The following is a 19,969-nucleotide window of genomic DNA, read 5'->3' on the forward strand; positions in this document are numbered from 1 at the left end:
ACATGCACAAGAGACGACTCAGGCTCCGATGACCAGGAGCAAGCTCAGAAAGGCCGTGTGGTCAGGAGGGAATCTGAAGAAGACAAAACCCTCCACCAGGATGAGAGTCCCCACTGGGGCTGAGCAGGGCCCCGCCCACCCTGGGGCCCCACCTCCTCCCCACACTTCGCCCCTCCTCTCCAGGCCTAGACATACAGAGCCAGCTCCAGCCTCGGGGCCTCGGTACCCACCGCTCCCCGGGCCCACAGCGCTCCGCTCACCCTTCCTCGATCGTTGGGTCTTAGTGCAAACACATTCCCGGACCCCCCAGCTTTATACTTCTCCGTGGCCTCTATTACCATCCGGCACTTCATACACGGGTTGATCATAGGTCCTGCCTCCCGCCTCTGCCCCCAGCAGAGCGGTGGCTCCCCAAAACAGGGGCCTTGGTCTGTCTTGTTCTCGCTGCACCCCTGGCAGCTAGAGCGGGGCCTGGCGCACAGCAGGCACCGGTAACACCTGTGCTGTGAGTGTGACGCCACTGCTGCGGTGATGAGGTTGGATCCCAGGAGGAGCAGGGCAGAGGGTTAGACAGGAGTCCCCAAGCCCTGTCCACACCGCCTGGAAGTCTGACCTTGATGCCTGCAAAGGAACTGGGCCTCTTTACAGTCTGAGTCTGGCTATTTAGCAAATAACCTGGTGTTTGTTCCGAACACAAGAGGTGCCCGGCTGTGAGCTCACGTCCTCAGGCCCTCCCACCACGCAGCCTAGGTGGGGAATTTGAGCAAGTGGCAGTAAATCTTGGCCAGAGGCACATCATGCAGGGGGTGTGCCACCAGAGACCCGTGAGTCCCCATGATGGGTGAAATCCCACCAAAAGACACAGATCCGGGGCCACCCTGGCCTGGGGAAGCAGGGACAGGAGTTGGCCGTGCAGGGAGCGAGGGGCAGTCTGCTCTCCGTGTTCCAGCCACACCGCAGGCCTCTGCCGACAAGGACTCCAAGGGCAGCCGGTGAGGAGGAGAGAACACCCAGGCCTGTGGCGGCTCTGCCACCGTCACACTGCGGGCCGGGAGCTTGTGACTCTGGGCCTCTATGTCCTTGTCTGCAAACTGGGGGTCATGGCGGTTCCTCTCTCCCCGGGGCGTGTTTGAATGATCGAAAGAGATGAACTGGCAAAGCGTTCAGAACAGTGCCTGGCGCCCAGTGGGTCCTCACTACTTCAGGCCGACTGCGGTTATCAGCGCTGCTGCTGTTTCTGAGCGAATAAAGGAACAGATGAAGGAAAGAGGATCCCCAGAGCAGGGTCCCCCAGAGCAAATGTGCCAGTCCTACTGTCTCTGTTAGGAATTTCCTTCTCCAGGGCTGGGATGGGGCAGCGTAATGGGCTTCCATTATGTTCTGAGGGTGGGTCTGCCTCTCCTGCTAGACTGTCCCCTGCTGGAGGACAGGCCCTGGGGCCATCTCAGCCACCCTGCCCAGCACGGGTAGGGGCACAGCTCAGAGAATGTGGCTGAATGAGGAGACGGTGCTTCCTTTACCCTGCGGTGCTCCTGTGGCAGCCCCAGGCTTGGCCCCCTTCCACCCGCCCCCCGGCCAGGCTCCACAGGGCACAGACACAAAGGCACTGTTGGAGTCCCTCAGCCCCCAGGGGAGGGGAATGGATGCCATAACAAACCTGAGAGTGTGGGTGAGCCCCCAGAGGATGCGGAAATCAGATTGAGACTCCATTCATTCCTCCCCTCTCCCCTGAGATGGGGCAGGAAGGAGGGAGGGGGCAGGAGGCAGAAAAGGGGCTCCAGAGGCCTCCCCAGCCCCCCCTAACCTAAGGGCTTACCCCCTCCCACACCGACACTCCCCCCTCCAGGATACAAAGCACACAAGGTCGCGCCACAGCGCACAGAAGCACACAGACACACAGTCCGGGCGTCCAGCCACACAACCCCACACCACAGGAACACACGTTCTGGTCACATGGCAAAGCCCCTGAGACGGGACAGCAGGAGCCTGGGCGCAGGAAGGGCCAGCCCGCCCTCAGCCTCAGCTCCTGCCTCAGGAGCGCGGGCCCAGGAACTGGTCGGAGCCAACTGTGCGGCTGTCAGTGGGAGAAAGTGGGGAGTAGTCTTGAGAGGGGCCTGGCTCAGAGGAAGCCCTGAGAACAGAGGGCTGCAACACTAGGGACCCACAGTTGGGATCCCAAGAAGTTAAGGACCCAGAAGCCCCTCTTCAAACAGCGTAAAGAGCCATATACTCCAAAGATGCAAGGGCTCAGGAGAGACCCGGAGACGCATACAAGGATCCTGGGGGAAGCCGATGACACAAAGATAGACTTCAGCCGCCACCTACAAACATACTCACACTCGTGCACACACACAATCCCAGACACTCCATGACGGCTGGACTCACCTAGGAAGGCAGACCCCAAGACCCTATACACCTAGGAGCCCTCCTGATACAGAGGGAGACCACGGGACCCACACACAGTGGGTAATGAGACCTACCACAGACCCAGGAATACACACCACCAAGTCCGTGGTCACCCAGTGACTCCTCGGAACCACCTCCATGCAAACCAGACCCCAAGAACACGCTCCCACAGAGACACTCGGGGGAGGGGTGTGTGGAGGGGGAACCGGTGCTGAGACCAGGGCTAAGTCCCAGCAGACAGACACCTGCCATCTCTGACTGAAACACACGCAGCGACCCCACCCTTGGCCCCGAGAAAGGTGTGGGCCTAGCATGTGCTCAGGTGACTGCCCTCCCCCACACCCAGATGGCCCGCCCCCTCCTCTGCAGCCCCGAGGCCAGCTTACCTCCACCATCCTTGGCCCGCCCTCGGGCCTGGGCTGCCCACAGTGGGGCAGGCCAGCAGACCGGGGGCGCCCAGCTGAAACCGAGCAGGAAGCCGGGATCAAGGGGTTCCCCTGGCCCACTGAGGAGAGCCGGCTGAGCTCTGCGCCCCAGCCGCCCTGGCAGCAGCTGGCAACTCGGCCCTGCCCTGGCAGGAGGTGAGCGTGGCTGTGGCTCTAACCCCTGGGAGGGGGAGGGCGGAGGGCGGGGCGAAGGGAGGCGGGGCTGAGTCTGGAAAGCCTGGGCCACATGGCCCATAACTGTCCCCATGGAGGGGAGGGGACCCAAACACTGCCCCTGTTCTGGCAGGGTCGGTCTCCCACCACACACGCACGCTCCCACGTCCAGGCCAGGCTTGGTGCCAGGAAAGTAGTGGCTACACAGCCCGGGGCTGCGCGTCTGAGAGGGGCTGCTGGGCCAGTTAGGTGCGAAACACAGGCCAGGGCTGTGGTGCGGGACAGAGCGATGGGGGGATGAGCAGCCTCTCTGATGGGGAGGGTGGCAGGAGATCTCGGGCTTGCTGTGTCCCCTGACCCCCAGGCTGCGATTCCAGCAAGAGCTCCAGAGGGCACAGTGACCAGGGTGCTTCTGCTCCACCCCACTTGCCCATCAGGATGAACTTGAGACTTGCAGGCTCACCAGGGGAGATCATGGTGAAACACCGCCTCCATTGCCATATCTAGGTGAGAGGAGGGCTGCAAGACAGGGACGATGGCAATGCGGAGAGAGAAAGGTGGAGGGGGCCGGGACTTCTGTGTGCCATGCTGGCTGGCTGGCTGGGATGTAATTAACCCTTCTGAAAATAAGTGGCCTGACTTTCTGGAGAACATCCTCTGGGCCGGGGCGTGCTCTTAGCAGGCATGAAGTCCTTTTAGCTCCCCACTGCCCTAAACGGGCGGGTACTTTATCAGGCCATTTTATCACGTGGACCAGGAGGCCTGACCGGCCTGGAAACCCCTTCTGTTCACCACCAGCTCACTAAGCCAGGGGCTTCCAGTTGAGCCTGGGGCCGCAGCAGGGCAGGTCTCAGGGCCCCCTCTCCAGGTCCCAGGCTACCCCTCCCCCGGCAGCATGGAGCACCTGTCAGGCAGCCACCCAGACAGGAGCCAAATGGGGCGGGTCCCCAAACCGGACCGGCTGGTTTGGGCTCTGGTGAAGGAGGCGGTCAGGACTGGGTAGGTCTGACCAGCCAGGGAAACTAGGTCCCACGGGAATGGACAAGGGAGGAGGGGGAAGGAGGGAGCATCTCTCCTCCAAAAGGAAGTCTCACTGGAGACAAGGGGTCCTCCTGGGGACAGGCCTCAGGGGCAAGGAGAGGTCTGTTCAAGAAACTCTCACAAGAACTTCCCTGGTGGTCCAGTAAGACTCCATGCTTCCAATGCCGGGGGGCACTGGTTCGATTCCTGGTCAGGGAACTAGAGACCGCATGTCGAAACTAAGAGCCTGCATGCCACAACTAAACACCTGGTACGGCTGAAGCGGGGAAAACAAAGAATCTCTCACACCAGAACAGATCTTCATAATAAAAGTTTTAAAACATACTCCAAAAGAGAGACTAAACTAACGAACCCCGATGAGATCCATCACTCAGATTCTCAACTATCAAGTTCTGCCATATTTAGGCTTCATCTCTCCCCTCCCTTTCTTTCCCTTCTCTCTGTCTCCGTCTCTGTCTCTTTATAATATGTCAGTGGCATCGAAGGGTAAACATGGACAGGTCGGCGCCCTCCTGCTTTGCCCCAGCTTGGCCGTGGAGTCACCTCTACTAGAGATTCTATTGTTTCCTGAGAGCCTGTGGACACCTGTGTGTGTGTGTGCACACGTGAACGCGCACATACAGATGCTTCCGCACTTAAAAAAAAATAACAATCATAAACGGCAGCACACCACGCACACAACTGCACTTTGCTTTTCTCAAGACCGTTCCTTGGCTCCTCTGCGCCGCGGGCACCAGGAGGCGTTTGGCAGTGTCCAGTGGAGGTGAAGACATGCTGGGGACCTGGCAAGTGCTCTCCTGGATCCACCCCCAGGGACACACACGGGGAGGTGCACACGGCACAGTCTGAATCAGCGAGAGACTGGAAACAACACAAATGCTCGCCCATAGCAGGTGGATAATGAACTGTGTGATCCACTAGCCCCACACAAGCGTACACAATGGTGAGAATGAGTGACCCACAGCTCCGTGTGGACAGATATCAGAAATGATATTAAACAGAAGCAGCGAAACAAAACCCAACACATCCTAGGACTTTGTTCAGAAACAGTTCAAACAGGTAAAATAAAATATGCTCTTCAGGGATGCACACAGAGGGGGCAAAAGAGAAAAGGGAGGGAGCGGCTGCCTCAAAAGTCAGGGAAGGGGCTGCCTCCAGGGGCGGGGGCGGGGGCTGGCACCATCTGTTACCTCAACTGGAGGAAGAGGTTACACGGGTCATCCCCTTAAAGTAATTGATCATGCTGTACATTTCCACTTTATGCGCTTTCCACATGTAGGCTAATTGTGATTTTAAATGAAAAAGATATGTCTAATGATCTTTCCAGGCTTTCATCTCTGCAAAGACAGCCCTGCTGCTTTAGCAGCTGCGTGGAAGGTCCACGATGCCTTGAGCCAGTTCCCACGGGTCCAGGTCTGTGGCTTCCAGTCATTTGCTCTTACACACGGTGCAGCAGTGAAAACTGTGGGCAGAAGTCACTTCACAGGTGTGCCAGCATGTCTGTGGGCCAAGTGCCTACCAGGAGGACTGCCAGGCAAAGCACAGCACTGCCAAGCTGCCGCTCTCAGCCCTTCCCTTGGCCTCATGCCCAGGGTGTTTTCACACCCTCCCATCTTCCGCACTCAGAGAGGTGAAGTCTGGCCCCTCTTGGCCTTATTTTCATTCACCTTTTGGTACTTAGTAATTGCCGGCTGCCCAGACGGCTCAGCACCTGGGAAGAATCTGCCTGCCAATGCAGGAGACTCGGGTTCGATCCCTGAGTTGGGAAGATCCCCTGGAGAAGGAAATGGCAGCCCACTCCAGTATTCTCGCCTGAAGAATCCCATGGACAGAGGAGTCTGGTAGACTACAGTTCATGGGGTCACAAAGAGTCAGACACAATTTAGCGGCTGAGCACTCATGCACTGAGTAATTGCTCATCCTTTTAAATTTGTAAAAGTCACCAGAACTGCTTTTCTGCTAACAGTTTCTTCAAAGCTTTTGCCTCCAACATGCAGCATGACGCAGACAAAAAAAAAAAAAGTTTGATTTTGGGACTTCCCTGGTAGTCGAGTGGTTAAGACGCCGCACTTCCACTACAGGGGGGTTCAATCCCTGGTTGGGGAACTAAATTTCCACATGCCATATAACATGGAAAAAAAAAAAAAAACCTTTGCCTATTTTTCTGTGAGGGTCAAGGCCTTTGTAAACCTACCCCAGCTCTTCCCCAGCTCTTCCCACCTCTCCAGCCTCATTTCTCCACCACCATCCCCAATCATGGGTTCTACCTCTCATTCATGTATTTTGTGAACAGAAATAGAACACGTGTCCACCATGAGCCGTCCAGGCTGGGGCAGGGGTGCAGCATGGTCCCTGCCCCCTGGGGCTTACAGTCCAGGATCGCCCAGTGAAATGTGCAACTCCAGCTGAGAAGGGTGACTGGAGGGATGAGAGCACAGTGGAGCCCGGCTGGAGCAGGGCAGGAGCCAGGCCACCAGGGGAGTCGGGGGAGCCAAGGCAAGCGCTAGGATGGCCTGCATCTGGAAGACATAACTCTGGCTGTGCGTCTGAGGATGGGATGAAGGGGGCCTGAGTGGATGTGGGGACAGGTGATGAGACCGAAGCACTGCTCCAGGCAACTGGTGAAGGTGGCCGCGGCTGGGCATGGAGGGAGGGCCCCAGACCAGAGGTGTGTCTGCCCACACCGTGCAACTCCTGTTGATGAGTCAGATGCGGAGGCCGAGGGCAAGGCAGGGGCCAAAGGGGACTCTGAACGTCGGTAAGTCACACTGCCGTCTTTCACACAAGGGTGCACCAGCGGGGCTCCAAAAATGCCAGGCCCCAGAACTACTCAACTGTGAAAGAGATGAATAAAGCCTGAAGACTCACTTTCCCCAATAGTAAGGCCTGGGGCACAACCACAGTAACCAAGACAGTGGGAAAAACACAGAGGTCAGAATGGAACAGAGAATCCAGACAAAGACCCAAACAAATGCACCCAACCGGTTTTTAAAACACTGATTTTTTTTTTCATTGTCTGTTCTTCAGTTGCTAAGTTGTGTCCGACTCTTTGCGACGCCATGGACTGCAGCACACCAGGCTGGGTTTCCTGTCCTTCACTATTCCCCAGAGCTTGCTCAAACTCATGTCCATTGAGTTGGTGATGCCATCCAACCAGCTCATCCTCTATCTACTCCCTCTCCTCCTGCCTTCAATCTTTCCCAGCATTAGCATCTTTTCCGATGAGTCGGCTCTTCGAATCAGGTGGCCAAAGTATTGGAGCTTCAGCTTCAGCATCAGTCCTTCCAGTGAATATTCAGGACTGATTTCCTTTAGGATTCACTGGTTTGATCTCCTTGCAGTCCAAGGGACTCTCAAGAATCTTCTCCAGCACCACAATTTGAAAGCATCAATTCTTTGATGGTCCAACTCTCACATCTATACATGACTATCGGATAAACCATAGCTTTGACTATACAGACCTCTGTCAGCAAAGTGATGTCTCTGCTTTCTAATATGCTGTCCAGGTTTATCACAGCTTTCTTTCCAAGGAGCAAGTGTCTTTTAATTTCATGGCTGCAGTCATTGTCTGCAGTGATTTTGGAGCCCAAGAAAATAAAATCTATCACTGTTTCCACTTTCCCCCATCTATTTGCCATGAAGTGATGGACCAGATGCCATGATTTTAGTTTTTTGAATGCTGAGTTTTAAGCCAACTTTTTCACTCTCCTCTTTCACCCTTATCAAGAGGCTCTTAAGTTCCTCTTCGTTTTCTGCCATTAGAGTGGTATCACCTGCATATCTGAGGCTATTGATATTTCTCCCAGCAATCTTGATTCCAGGTTGTGATGCATCCAGCCTGGCATTTTGCATGATGTTATATATAAGTTAAATAGGGTAACAATATACAGCCTTGTCATACTCCTTTTTCAATTTTGAACCAGTCCATCAATTTTGATCCAGTTCTAACTGTTGCTTCTTGATCCGCATACAGGTTTCTCAGGAGACAAGTAAGGTGGTCTGGTATTTCCATCTCTTTAAGAATTTTCCAGTTTGTTGTGATCCACACAAAGGCTTTAGTGTAGTCAATGAAGCAGAAGTAGATGTTTTTCTGCAATTCCCTTACTTTCTCTATGATCCAAGGGCTTCCCTGGTGGCTTAGACAGTAAATAATCCACCCACAATGTGGGAGACCTGGGTTCGATCCCTGGGTTGGGAAGATACCATGGAGGAGGGCATGGCAACCCACTCAAGTATTCTTGCCTGAAGAATACCCATGGACAGAGGAGCCTGGCGGGCTACAGTCCGTGGAGTTGCAAAGAGTCAGACATGACTGAGTGACTAAGCACATACATACTCTATGATCCAATGGATGTTGGCAATTTGATCTCTGGTTCCTCTGCCTTTTCTAAACCCAGCTCGTACATCTGGAATTTCTCACTTCACACACTGCTGAAGCCTAGATTGAAGGATTTTGAGCGTTACCTTGCTAGCATGTGAAATGAGCACAATTGTATGGGTAGTTGAAACATTCTTCGGCATTGCCCCTCTTTGGGATCGGACTGAAAACTGACCTTTTCCAATCCTGTGGCCACTGCTGAGTTTTCCAAATTTGCAGACATACTGAGTGCAGCACTTTAACAGCATCATCCTTCAGGATTTGAAATAGCTCAGCTGGAATTCCATAACCTCCACTAGCTTTGTTTGTAGTAGTACTTACTATAAGGTCCACCTGACTTCACACTCTAGGATGCCTGGTTCTAGGTAGGTGACTATCATGATTATCCAGGTCATTAAGATCTTTTTTGTATCGTTCTTCTGTGTATTTTTGCCACATCTTCTTAATACCTACTGCTTCTGTTAGGTTCATACTGTTTCTGTCCTTTATTGAGCCCATCTTTGCAAGAAATGCTCCCTTGGTATCTCTAATTTTTTTGAAGAGATCTCTAGTCTTTCCCATTGTATTGTTTCCCTCTATTTCTTTACACTGATCGTTGAGAAGGCTTTCTTATCTCTCCCTGCTATTCTCTGGAACTCAGCATTCAGTTGGGTATATCTTTCCCTTTTCTCCTTTGCTTTTAGTTTCTCTTCTTTTTTCAGCTATTTGTAAGGCCTCCCCAGACAACCACTTTGCCTTCTTGCATTTCTTTTTCTTGGGGATGGTTTTGGTCACTGCTGCCTATACAGTATATGTAATGACTTCCCTGGTGGCTCAGAGGGTAAAGAATCTGCCTGCAATGCAGGAGACCCGGGTTTGATCCCTGGGTCAGGAAGATCCCCTGGAGAAGAAAATGGCTATCCACTCCACTATTCTTGCCCGGAGAATATCATGGACAGAGGAGCCTGGCTGGCTACAGTCCTTAGGGTTGCAAAGAGTCAGACATGACAGAGTTACTATTATATATCTATGATTTTAACCAACCTTAATCCTAAAGTGTAAACTACAGTGGCACTGAATACATTCACAATGTTGGATAACCACCACGACTCATGCTCCAAACTTTTTCATCATCCCCAGCAAAGACTCTATACCCATGAACACTAGCTCACCACTCCCTCCTTCCACCCAGTCCCTGGTAACCCCTATTCTACTTTCTTTCTCTATGAATTTGCCTGTTGTATGTGGAATATATAAATGAACTCTTACAATATCTTTCCTATATGTGGCTTATTTCACTAAGCATAATGTTTCAAGGTCCATCCATTTTGTTGGAGTTTACATCCATTTGGAATGTAAACCCCATATAGAAATGTAAAAATGCATGTAAATTTACATGTAAAAATGCATGCAAACCCCATTCCTTTTTATGGCTGAATAATATTGCACTGGATGTATACACCAAATTTTGTTTATCCATTCATCTGCTGGACACCTGGGTTGTTTCCACTTTTAAGCTACTGTGAATAAAGCAACTATGAACATTAAAGTGTACAAATATCTGTTCAAGTCTCTGCTTTCAATTCTTTGGATATGTATCTAGGAGTTGAATTGCTGGGTCATATGGTAGTTCTATATTTAACCTTTTGAGAAACGACCAAACTGCTTCCCACAGCAGCTGCACCATTTTGCATCTCCAACAGCAATCCATGAGGGCTCCAATTTCTCTGTCTCCTCACCAACACATTAGTATTCTTTTTTTTTTTTTTAGATAATAGCCATCCTGGTAGGTGTGAAGCTGTATTTCATTGTGGTAACTTATTTTTGACAAAGAACTGTAAGCAATTCAATGGAGGAAAGACAGCATTTTCAACAAACAGTACTGTAACAATGGGACATCCACATGCTAAAAAGTGAGCCTTTATCTGAACTTCGCACTTACACAAACCTTAACAAAACTTTCAGAAATCAAACCAACACATCTTCAAGATGTGTCTGGCAAAGCACAGACTTAGACTGGATATCAAAAGCGTGACCCATAAAGGAAACATTAACAAAGCAGACCTCATCAAAATTAAAGACTTCTGGTGGATCTCCCTGGCGGTCCAGTGGTTAAGAATCCGCCTTCCAGTGAGGGGACATGGGTTCGATCCCTGGTTGGGGAACTAAGATCCTATATGCTGTGGGGCAACTAAGCCCGAGCACCACAACTAGGCCACACGTCACAACTACTGAGCCTCGCGCTCTAGAGCCTATGCTTTACAGTGAGAAGCCTGCAAGTAGAGAAGCCCCCAGTCTAATCTGCAGGTAGAGAAGCCCCCAGTCCAAGGCCAACCCTGAATGCACCTGATCTCGTCTGGTCTCAGAAGCTAAAAAGGGTCGGGCCTGGTTAGTACTTGGATGGGAGAAGCCCCTGTGTCCCATACTAGAGAAAAGCCTATGTGCTTCAGCGAAGACCCAGAGCAGCCAAAATTTAAAAAATTATAATAACAACAAAATTTTTTTAAAAAAATTAAGAACTTCTGGTCTGCAAAAGTCCATGTAAAGAATATAAAAAGTAACAGATTGGGGGAAAATATTTGCAAACCACATATCTGACAAAGGACTAATATTTCGAAGACATAAAGGATTCTCAATGCTCAACAGTTAAAAAAAAACCCAAACAATCCAATTAGCAAATGGGCAGAAGACATGAAGATGATTCACCAGAGAGGATACACAGATGGCAGATAGGCTCACGAAAGGATGTCTGACAGCATTAGCCATTAGAGAAATGCAAATTAAACCCACAGAGAATTATCATTACATGCTCATTAGAATAGCTAAAATAAAAAATAGTGATAACACCAAATGCTGGCAAGGACGCAGAGAAATTGATCACTCATTCACTGCTGCTGGGGATGTAAAAGTTGTACAGCCACCCTGAAAAATAGTTTGGCAGTTTCTTTAAACACACATCCACCTACATACCAGCAGCTGTACTTCTGGGTATTTGTCCCAGAAAAAACGAAAATTTACTTTCACACAAAAACCTGTATGAGATTGTTAACAGCAGCTTCATTTCTAATAGCCAAAACCTGGAAACGCCCCAGATGTCCCTCAGTGGGTGAACAGTTCAATAAACTATGGCACATCCACTACTCAGCAAGAAGAAGGAATGAACTATTGACACAGGCAACAACCTGGATGAATCTCCAGAGAACTATGCTGAGTGAAAAAAACACCAACACCCAAAGGTTATGTACAGTACGATCTTATTTACATAACACTGTTGAAATGACAGAATTATAAAAATGGGGAACAAACAGATGAGTGGCCGCCTGGAGTGAGGGACAGAGCAGGGACGGGATGTGGCTGTAAGAAGGGCATGGGGGATCCTTGTGATGGAGTGCTCTCCATCCTGACTGTATCTATGACAGCATCCTGGTTGTGATCTTGTACTGATTCTAATTTTGCAAAACGCTACTATTGGAGGGAGCTGGCTAAAGGGTACAGGGGCTCTCCCTGTGTTATTTCTCACACCTCCAGATTATAGCACAATGATCTCAAAATGAAAAGCTTCATGAAAAACACTAATATTGTCATTCAGTTTCTAAATCATGTCTGGCTCTTTGCGACACCATGGACTGCAGCATGCCAGGCTTCCTTGTCCTTCATCATTTCCCAGAGTTTGCTCAAACTCATGTCCATTGTGTTGAAGATGCCATCCAACCATCTCATCCTCTGTCGCCCCCTTCTCTTGCCCTCAGTCGTTCCCAACATCAGGGTCTTTTCCAATGAGTTGGCTCTTCACATCAGCTGGCCAAGGTACTGGAGCTTCAGCTTCAGCGTTCAATCCTTCCAATGAATATTCAGGGTTGATTTCCTTTAGGATTGACTGGTTTGATCTCTTTGCTGTCCAAGGGACTCTCAAGAAGTCTTCTCCAGCAACACAGTTCGAAAGCATCAATTTTTCGGCACTCAGCCTTCTTTATGGTCCAACTCTCACATCCATACATGACTACTAATAATTTATTTAAAATGCCACACCCTTTCCCACCTGAGAACATGCTATTCATTTTCCTTGGAACACACAGGTTTCCACACACTGACTCCTCTTACAGCCCTCAGCTCAGATATCTCCTCCTCCAGGAAGCCTTCCCTGGTTTCCCAGGCTGCAGCCAGGGCTCGTATCAGTCCTCAGGGCTTCCCCCACCAAAGCCATGACACAGGGGCCTGCGTTTTCCTCAAGGTCACTCTGGGGCTGTCACTGCCTGGTGCCATGTCTGCTTCTATCACTGGACATTAGGGCAGGGTCATGGTGAGGAGACAGGTCAGAGGAGGAGCGCAGTAATTATCTACAAAGTGCAAGAGTGAGAGGCACTGACGTTACTGACAGCTAACACTTGTTAAAGAGACTTCTATGTGCTAGATCTGTTTAGAGAGCTTTACATGGATAAAATAACCTTTATAACAATCCCATTTTACAAATGGGGAAACTGAGGCTGCCAGGGGTGGTGGTGGAGGAGGGATGAGGGAGGAGCTATGAGTCCAAGGTCACCCAGCTAGCAGGTCACAGAGCTGGGAAGCAAACCCATGCCTCTAGATCAGGGCTTTTGATAGGATCACTGTCCACAAGGTTTCTCCAGGAAAGGCTGGATGAGACCAGCTGAAGGGGGAAGTCAAAGGGCAGGGCGGTAGGGGAAGAGACCCTGCTGCCTCCTCCCTAGTCCCCAGTCCATTCCCACGTGGAGTTGGGGGGGGCTCACCCTCCTCCACGGAAGGCCCTTTCTGTGGAACTGACACACCCAGAATGGTTCCAGAACCCCCTTCCCACAGGCATCCAGGAAGGCCTCTTCCACGTCAAGGGCCTGTAACTGAATCCCATTTATCAACCTGGGAAGCTGGCAGTGCCCTCCATGGAGAGGAGTGCCCACCTTCACTGGACGCGTGCCTGCGTGTGTGCCAAGTCTCTTCAGTCGTGTCCGACTCTTTTGTGACCCCATGAACTGCAGCCCGCCAGGCTTCTCTGCCCATGGGACTCTCCAGGCAGGAACACTGGAGTGGGTTGCCATGCCCTCCTCCAGGGGATCTTCCCAGCCCAGGGATCGAACCTGCATCTCTTATGCCTCCTGCAGTGGTGTCGAACCTGGGAGTGGGGTGGGGGAGGGGGGAGGGTGGCGAGCCGAGAGGAGCCCCCAAGCGCCCTCCTGCGGCTCCCCCAGGGCAGGGCTGCTTTCTTCTGGCTGAGGGGAGGGGCTTCCCTCTGACACGGGCTGGGGAGCATTCCTACTGGCAGGCGACTTCATCGCTCCTCAAGAGAAGTCTCCAGAGCACAATACTGACAGCAAGCTGCAGCTGAGCAGGGAACCATTTACATCCAGTTTTCAAACCTGCAGCACAATACGATATGGGATACTATTCAGGGAAGCAACGAGGAATCACAGCGAGGCCGGGGTACCTGCAGGAGGGGACCCCGGACACTCTAACCATGGCAAGCGTGTTTCCTCTCTTAGTTGGGCAACAGGCCCAAGGGAGGCCATCAGGTGACTCTCTGCTCTTTCACACATAGTCTCTTTCGCTCTCTCTCTGTCCATCTGTCTCTAACACACACACACTCTCTCTCTCTCTCTCCACCCCCGCCAAGACTATAACTGGTCCTGTGATCAGAGTGGCTCTCCTTGGTCCCTTGCAACTCTTGGGAATTTGCTGTATGAAACAGGGAGCTCACACTGGTGCTCTGTGACAACCTAGAGGGGTGGGAGGTTCAAGAGGGAAGGGACATATGTATACCTATGACTGAGTCATGCTGATGTATGGCAGAAACCAGGGCTTCCCTGGTGGCTCAGATGGTCAAGAATCCACCTATAATGCAGGAGACCCCGGTTCCCTGGGTCAGGAATATCCCCCTGGAGAAGGGAATGGCAACCCACTCCAGTATTCTTGCCTGGAGAATTCCATGAACAGAGGAGCCTGGCGGGCTATAGTCCATGAGGTTGCAAAGAGTTGGACACGACTGAGTGACTAACACACACACACATAGCAGAAACCAACACAATATTGTAAAGCAATTATTCTTCAATTAAAAATAAATTAAAAAAACCAAAAAGAACCAGGATTCCATGGCAGGTCTGACCTGTTTACATGCTCATCCGGTCATGCACTCAACAATTCTTGATTATACACTCAGTGTATGCCAGGCATTGTGTTAGGCACTGGGGACACCGTGAATAAGACAGTCCCTCCTTCCCGGAGGTGACAGGCCAGTGAGTGAGGAGCTAAGATAACACAAAAGTAAACAAAAAGGTACACGACAAGTGGGGGAGGGGACAGAACACGGTGTGGGGGCACAGGGTGTCGAGGGGGGTGGGTGTCCCTGAGTGTGGGGGGACAGGGTGTCTAGGGGTAGGCGTCCCTGAGCAGGAGCAGGGGAAGTGAGGAAGCCACATGGGGAACCTAGGGAAACGCTTTCAGGGTAGAAGGAACCGCTTTCAGGGTAGAAGGAACCGCAACTGCAAAGGTCTGAGGACTGAAGCCTGCCTGGCACATTCCAGAACGCCTGAGGCTGGCCCAGGAGGCCTGTGTGGCAGGAAGGGAGGGAGGGTGTGAGGGGAGAGTGGCATGGCTGAGGTCAAAGACAATCTACACTAAATGCAGAAGAACAGCCACTCCCAGAGCCCAGACCTCCCCGAGGTGCAGTTGTCCTACCACCATCATGCTATGTTAAGGAGGAGGAAGCAGGTGGGGGAGTGGGAAAGCTTCCCAGGGGACCCAGCTGGCCAACGGCAGAGCTGGGGAAGGAGCCCCTAAAGTTAAGCACGAGGGGAGGGTGAAGAATGAGGGTGGGGGTGAGGGATGGCTCTCAGCTGGGGGCCTCTGGTCCAGAAGAGCAGGAGCCCAAAGCTACGGTTCGTGAAGAAGGCTCACTGGAAGCCAGGGGCTCACACACAGACCTGTGCTCCCAGATCCCGGTCATTCTGAACCTCAGACATTCGGTTCCCTCCTGCCCTGCTCTGCTGTACTGTGTACCAGTCTTACTCAGAGTTTAGAATTTCCATTTTAATCTACTTGCAGAAAAAGAAAAAAAAAAGAAATTACTTCCAAATAGTCACCCAGACATGAAGGTTGGCCTGATGCTCCTACAGAGCACCATCTATGAAGTAGTGGAACCCGAATCCAACTGCGCCTCTAGACTTAAGGCCCAACATACAGGAAGCACAGGGGACAGAGGAACATGGGGAATGATACCATGAAGATGCCTCGGTGAGATCCAGACTGTGGGAAACTCCATAGGACAGAGGACCAGAGCTTTGGATCGATCGATGACCCGGTCAGTGGGCACAGGAAAGAGCCTACAGACGACAGAAGACTTCAGGGGCCTGTCGACCAAACGCAGAGCAAACCTTGTCCAGATGCCAAGTCAAACACACACACTGGAAAAAATGATGATAAGACAAATGGGGAAATGCGAGGCTATTAAGAAAGTATTGGTTCTTTTGCTCCTGTGACCATGGTATCATGTATGTTTAAAAGACTCCTTATCTCTTATATGCAAAAAATCTGAGATATTTATGGCTGCAGTATACGATGTTTAAGAACTGCCTCCAGAGAATCAGGGAGGTGGGGGTGGGGTACAGATGAAAAAGCCCCGTGGTGACAGATAACTGCTGGAGCTGGGGCGGGGGCGAGAGGAGGGCGGCAGGCCACTGTTCAGAAGAACGTGTGGACTCTTCCATCATACAGAGGTTTTAAACGTTTCGCAAAAGGGAATGTGACCCAGTCAGAACAGTCAGGAATTCGTGGGTCGTTCACCCTGTGAACCTTAATTACTAAATTAGAGACGTATCAGGCCTTTAATAACTGTAACAGGCGCTGCGGCAGTAGGAATTATACTGACGGGATGATGGCAGACCTGGGCTGAGAGTCACTCTAAATGGGAACCAGTGCAGAGACACCCGGGGCTCAGGGCCCAGCCCCAAGTCACAGAGGAGGCTGGGGAGCTGCGTGAGGCCAGCAGGGAAGCTGGATGCCCAGTCCTTGCCCGGAGGGGGTGCGGGAGAGGAGGCCAGGGAGCTCTTGGGGAGCAGGGGTGCACAGGGGCTTCTGGACTCTCAGCTCCCCTCATTCCCATCAAATGAACGATAACGGCTCCTGCAATGCAACAGTCACATCTGAGCACAAACCTTTCCTGAAATTAAACCATTAGCCACTCCATGGGAGCCTGAAATGGTAACTGGCAACAGATGACAACATCAGATTTGGGGGCCCACAGGATCCGGGGGGTCCACTAGCCTGGGCGCTCCTCCCTGCAAGGTTGCAGGGCTGGCCCCAGGACCCCGGGCCCCCCACCAGCAGGGGCATGCATGCCCTGCCCCCCACCCCCTCCCCCTCCAGGTGCCAGGAGCAGCTAGGGTGGCTGGCGTGCAGGGACCAGCGCCCCGCCTCATCCTGGGTCTGCAGAAACCATCTCCCCGCTGTAGCTTCAGCAGGATACTGCCTGCAAAGAGGGAAGCCAGGAAAGCCTCTGCAGGGGCGTGGGGGAGTAGAAACTGAGGGAGAGGAGAGAAGAGACGAGAAGAGACTCGGGGAGAGAAAGTCAGGAGCCGGGAGGGGACAGTCAGCTGCCCAGACGGGGCAGGGCCCAGGGATGAAGAGGCCCCAACGCCTCCTCCGGGCCTCAGCTCCCTTGTCAGTAACGTGGGAATAACAGTCACATCTTCCTGCAGTGAGGCTGTGGGGGTGACATGACTTAATCACGCCATGTCAGAAGCCTAGAAAAGTGTCCAAACATCACGAAACCTAATACGTGATTTCTACTGCTTCTGTAAGCCAGTGGCTTTCATCTCGGTTCAGAATCATTCTACAGTCACCCAGGGACCTTAAAAAAAAAACCACCAAAAAACACAAAACCCAATGCTCAGGCCCCACAGCCAGAGATTCAGATTCAAGTGGTCTGACCTTTCGTTGTTTAGTCGCTCAGTGTCCGACTCTTTGCAGCCCCATGGACTGCAGCGCGCCAGGCTTCCCTGTCCTTCACCATCTCCAGGAGTTGGCTCAGACTCATGTCCACTGAGTCAGAGATATACACCTGTACCAGGTAACCCTAAGGAGCATGGGATGGGGGCAGGGTGGAGCCTGGACACAGAGTCCCAGGACTGAGTCCTCAGTGGGTGGTATAAAGTTAAACAGACTGATAGGGGGTGGGGTAGGGGGCGGAAAGGAAAAGGAGAGGGAGGGGCAGGGTACGCCGCCCAGGAGGCCCCTCTCTGCCTGCCCACCGGGAGTCTGGGGCCGGCTGAGGAATGCAAGGAACGAAGCCAGGCCTGGCACGGCCATCCCCAGGTCCCCTCCCCCTTCGCAAACTGCCGAGAGCCCATCCTTGGCCAGGTCACTGGCCAGGCGGTTAACCGACCCCTGCTCCCCCAAGGCCTTGGCAACCACTCAGTCCTCCGGGCCTGAGGCCCACTCCCAGCCCTCCTCTCGGGGCGCCCGTCCTGAGTCCCTTTCTCCTCTTCGGTCCCCCGTGAGTGACCCCAGTGCTGGACCACAGGGCGCAGCCCAGGCATGGAGCCCTTATCGCTGGCGGGGTGAGTGATGCTGACAGCCGCATGTAGCAGGCAGAGTTTATCACCTGCTCTGGAGGCAGAGTGGCCTGAGAAGGCTGCCCAGAGGTGGTGACCTTTAGCCCAAGCCCCGAAGAATAACCGAGGTGAGAGCAGTGAACAAAGACCAGCGATGCTGAAGCACAGGAGGCAGGCGGAGGGGGTCAGGGCCTCGCCCACCAGCAGCGGGACTGTGCCCAGGCGGCGGGGACCACGGAAGGGTCTGGATCTGGGAAGGGACACACTCAGACCTCAACCATAGGCATCGGCTGCCCTGCACCTGGTTCCCTCGCAGGGCTGGAGAACTGCGGCCAGCCTCCAGGGGTCCTCAGCTATCCCCACATCCCGCCGCCGCCCCGGGGGTAGGGGCCCGGCCCTGGCTCCCTCTGGCCACTCTGTGAGGAGACCCCAGCGAGCTGCTTCCTGCATCTCTGAGCCTGTTTCCTGATAATTAAACCGTAAGCTGATTAGTCAAGGAAAACCTTTAATTAGCCCTTGAAATCATTCAGGAAAATTACAACCTTCTCTCCGGGCAGCCTGCCCGCCCTCTGCCAGGGCCCAGGGGCGGTGCCTGGGAGGAAGCAGAGCACGGAGGAGTCAGGCTCCTGCCTCTGCTCTGAGGGCCTCACCCAGCCAGGCTGAGCCCAGGGAGCAAGAGGCTGTGCGGGAGAGGCGGTCATGGGCTCCACGTCACCAGGTGCCCGGAATAAACCCGGCAAGAGGTGGGCAAGGCCCGGCTGGAGAAGTGTGACCCTCTGCTGAGAGACATCAGAGGAGACCTAAATAAATCGAGAGACAGGCCACGTTCATGGACTGGGAGACTCAACATCATGTCTGTTAGTGGGGCACGAGGCCTGTCTCCTATCTAAGTGGTGTTACAAAAAGTCAACTGGCTGAGATACTTGGGAAGAAGGACGCGTGCGTGGGAGGGCTTGCTCTCCACACCATCAAGACTTATTATCAACTATTGGGACTTCCCTGGTGGTCCAGTAGCTAGACTCCACTCTCCCAATGCTGGGAGTCCAGGTTCGATCCCTGGTCAGGGACCTGGATCCCACATGCTGCAACTGAAGACCCTGCCTGCTGCTACAGAGACTGAAGATTTTTCGCGCCACAACTAAGACCTGGCATGGCCATTTAAATGAAAATATTAAGAAAAAAGACAACTATGTGAATTAGGATAACGGGTACTGATGCAGAAATAGGCAAACTTGAGCACAGGAAAGAATGACAGCACCCAGAAACAGACCCACTCACAGAGACATAAATGTATGACCCAGGCCTGTTGTCATCATGGTATATGGATGACTGGGGATCCAGGTAGGAAATGTGAAACTGGGCGACCACCTCACACCACACACACGCATGCGCGTGCACACACAAATTGCAGAACAGAGAGAGACTAAATGTGAAAAGTAGAACTATAAAACTATAAAGCAAGTAGGTGATAAATCTGACTACAGTAAAATTAAAAGCTTCATCAAAAGACACAATTTAAAGAAAGTGAAAAGACAGGCCACCAAAAGAGAGAAGGTAAGGAGACCATCTTAGAAACACAGGTTCTGGTCCAGACTCTTAAGACTTAACACAGAAATTCAAAATGAAAATGCAGACAGCCCGGAGGAGAAGGAGGCAAGCAGCTGGAATGGGCCCTTCACAGGGGGCGCTCCAGATGTTCACAGAGCTTGGGAAAGGCTGCTCTGGCCCTGGGAGGAGCTACCACCACCACGTCAGCTAGGCACCAGTGGGCAGGATGGGCCCAGTGCTCACCACTGGCGCTGCCCTCACCTCCCTCATCTCTGAAATGGGTCGAATCCTTCTAGGAAGGACTGAGCAGAAGCAGTGTGGGAATTCTGCACAGGCATTGGGCCTGGCACGTGCAAACCCTCAATTAGTTCTCCCTATTAATCGGCCTCAGGAATAAGGACTCCCCGGGCTCAAGGTCATTTGAGGCCTTCTCCTGCCTCCGAGCTGGAGCTGGGATG

General features: G+C 52.5%; 1 protein-coding gene across 4 annotated transcripts in view; it reads right to left on the reverse strand.

The window, feature by feature from the left end:
• PAK4 (p21 (RAC1) activated kinase 4) overlaps positions 1 to 19,969 on the reverse strand; it is a 47,162-nt gene that overhangs the window by 16,649 nt on the left and 10,544 nt on the right. For 2 of the 4 annotated variants that reach the window (XM_055412194.2, XM_055412193.2), the window contains exon 1: positions 2,793 to 2,956. The exons of the other annotated variants lie outside the window; for them this stretch is intronic. The gene's annotated coding sequence lies outside the window, so the exon portion shown is untranslated. Of the gene's footprint in view, positions 1 to 2,792; positions 2,957 to 19,969 lie in introns of those variants that run through there. 4 annotated transcript variants of the gene reach the window in all.

Source organism: Moschus berezovskii, chromosome 22 (assembly GCF_049115385.1).
Source record: "Moschus berezovskii isolate FMDL1 chromosome 22, NW_MosBer_1.0, whole genome shotgun sequence".
Lineage (NCBI taxonomy): Eukaryota > Metazoa > Chordata > Mammalia > Artiodactyla > Moschidae > Moschus > Moschus berezovskii.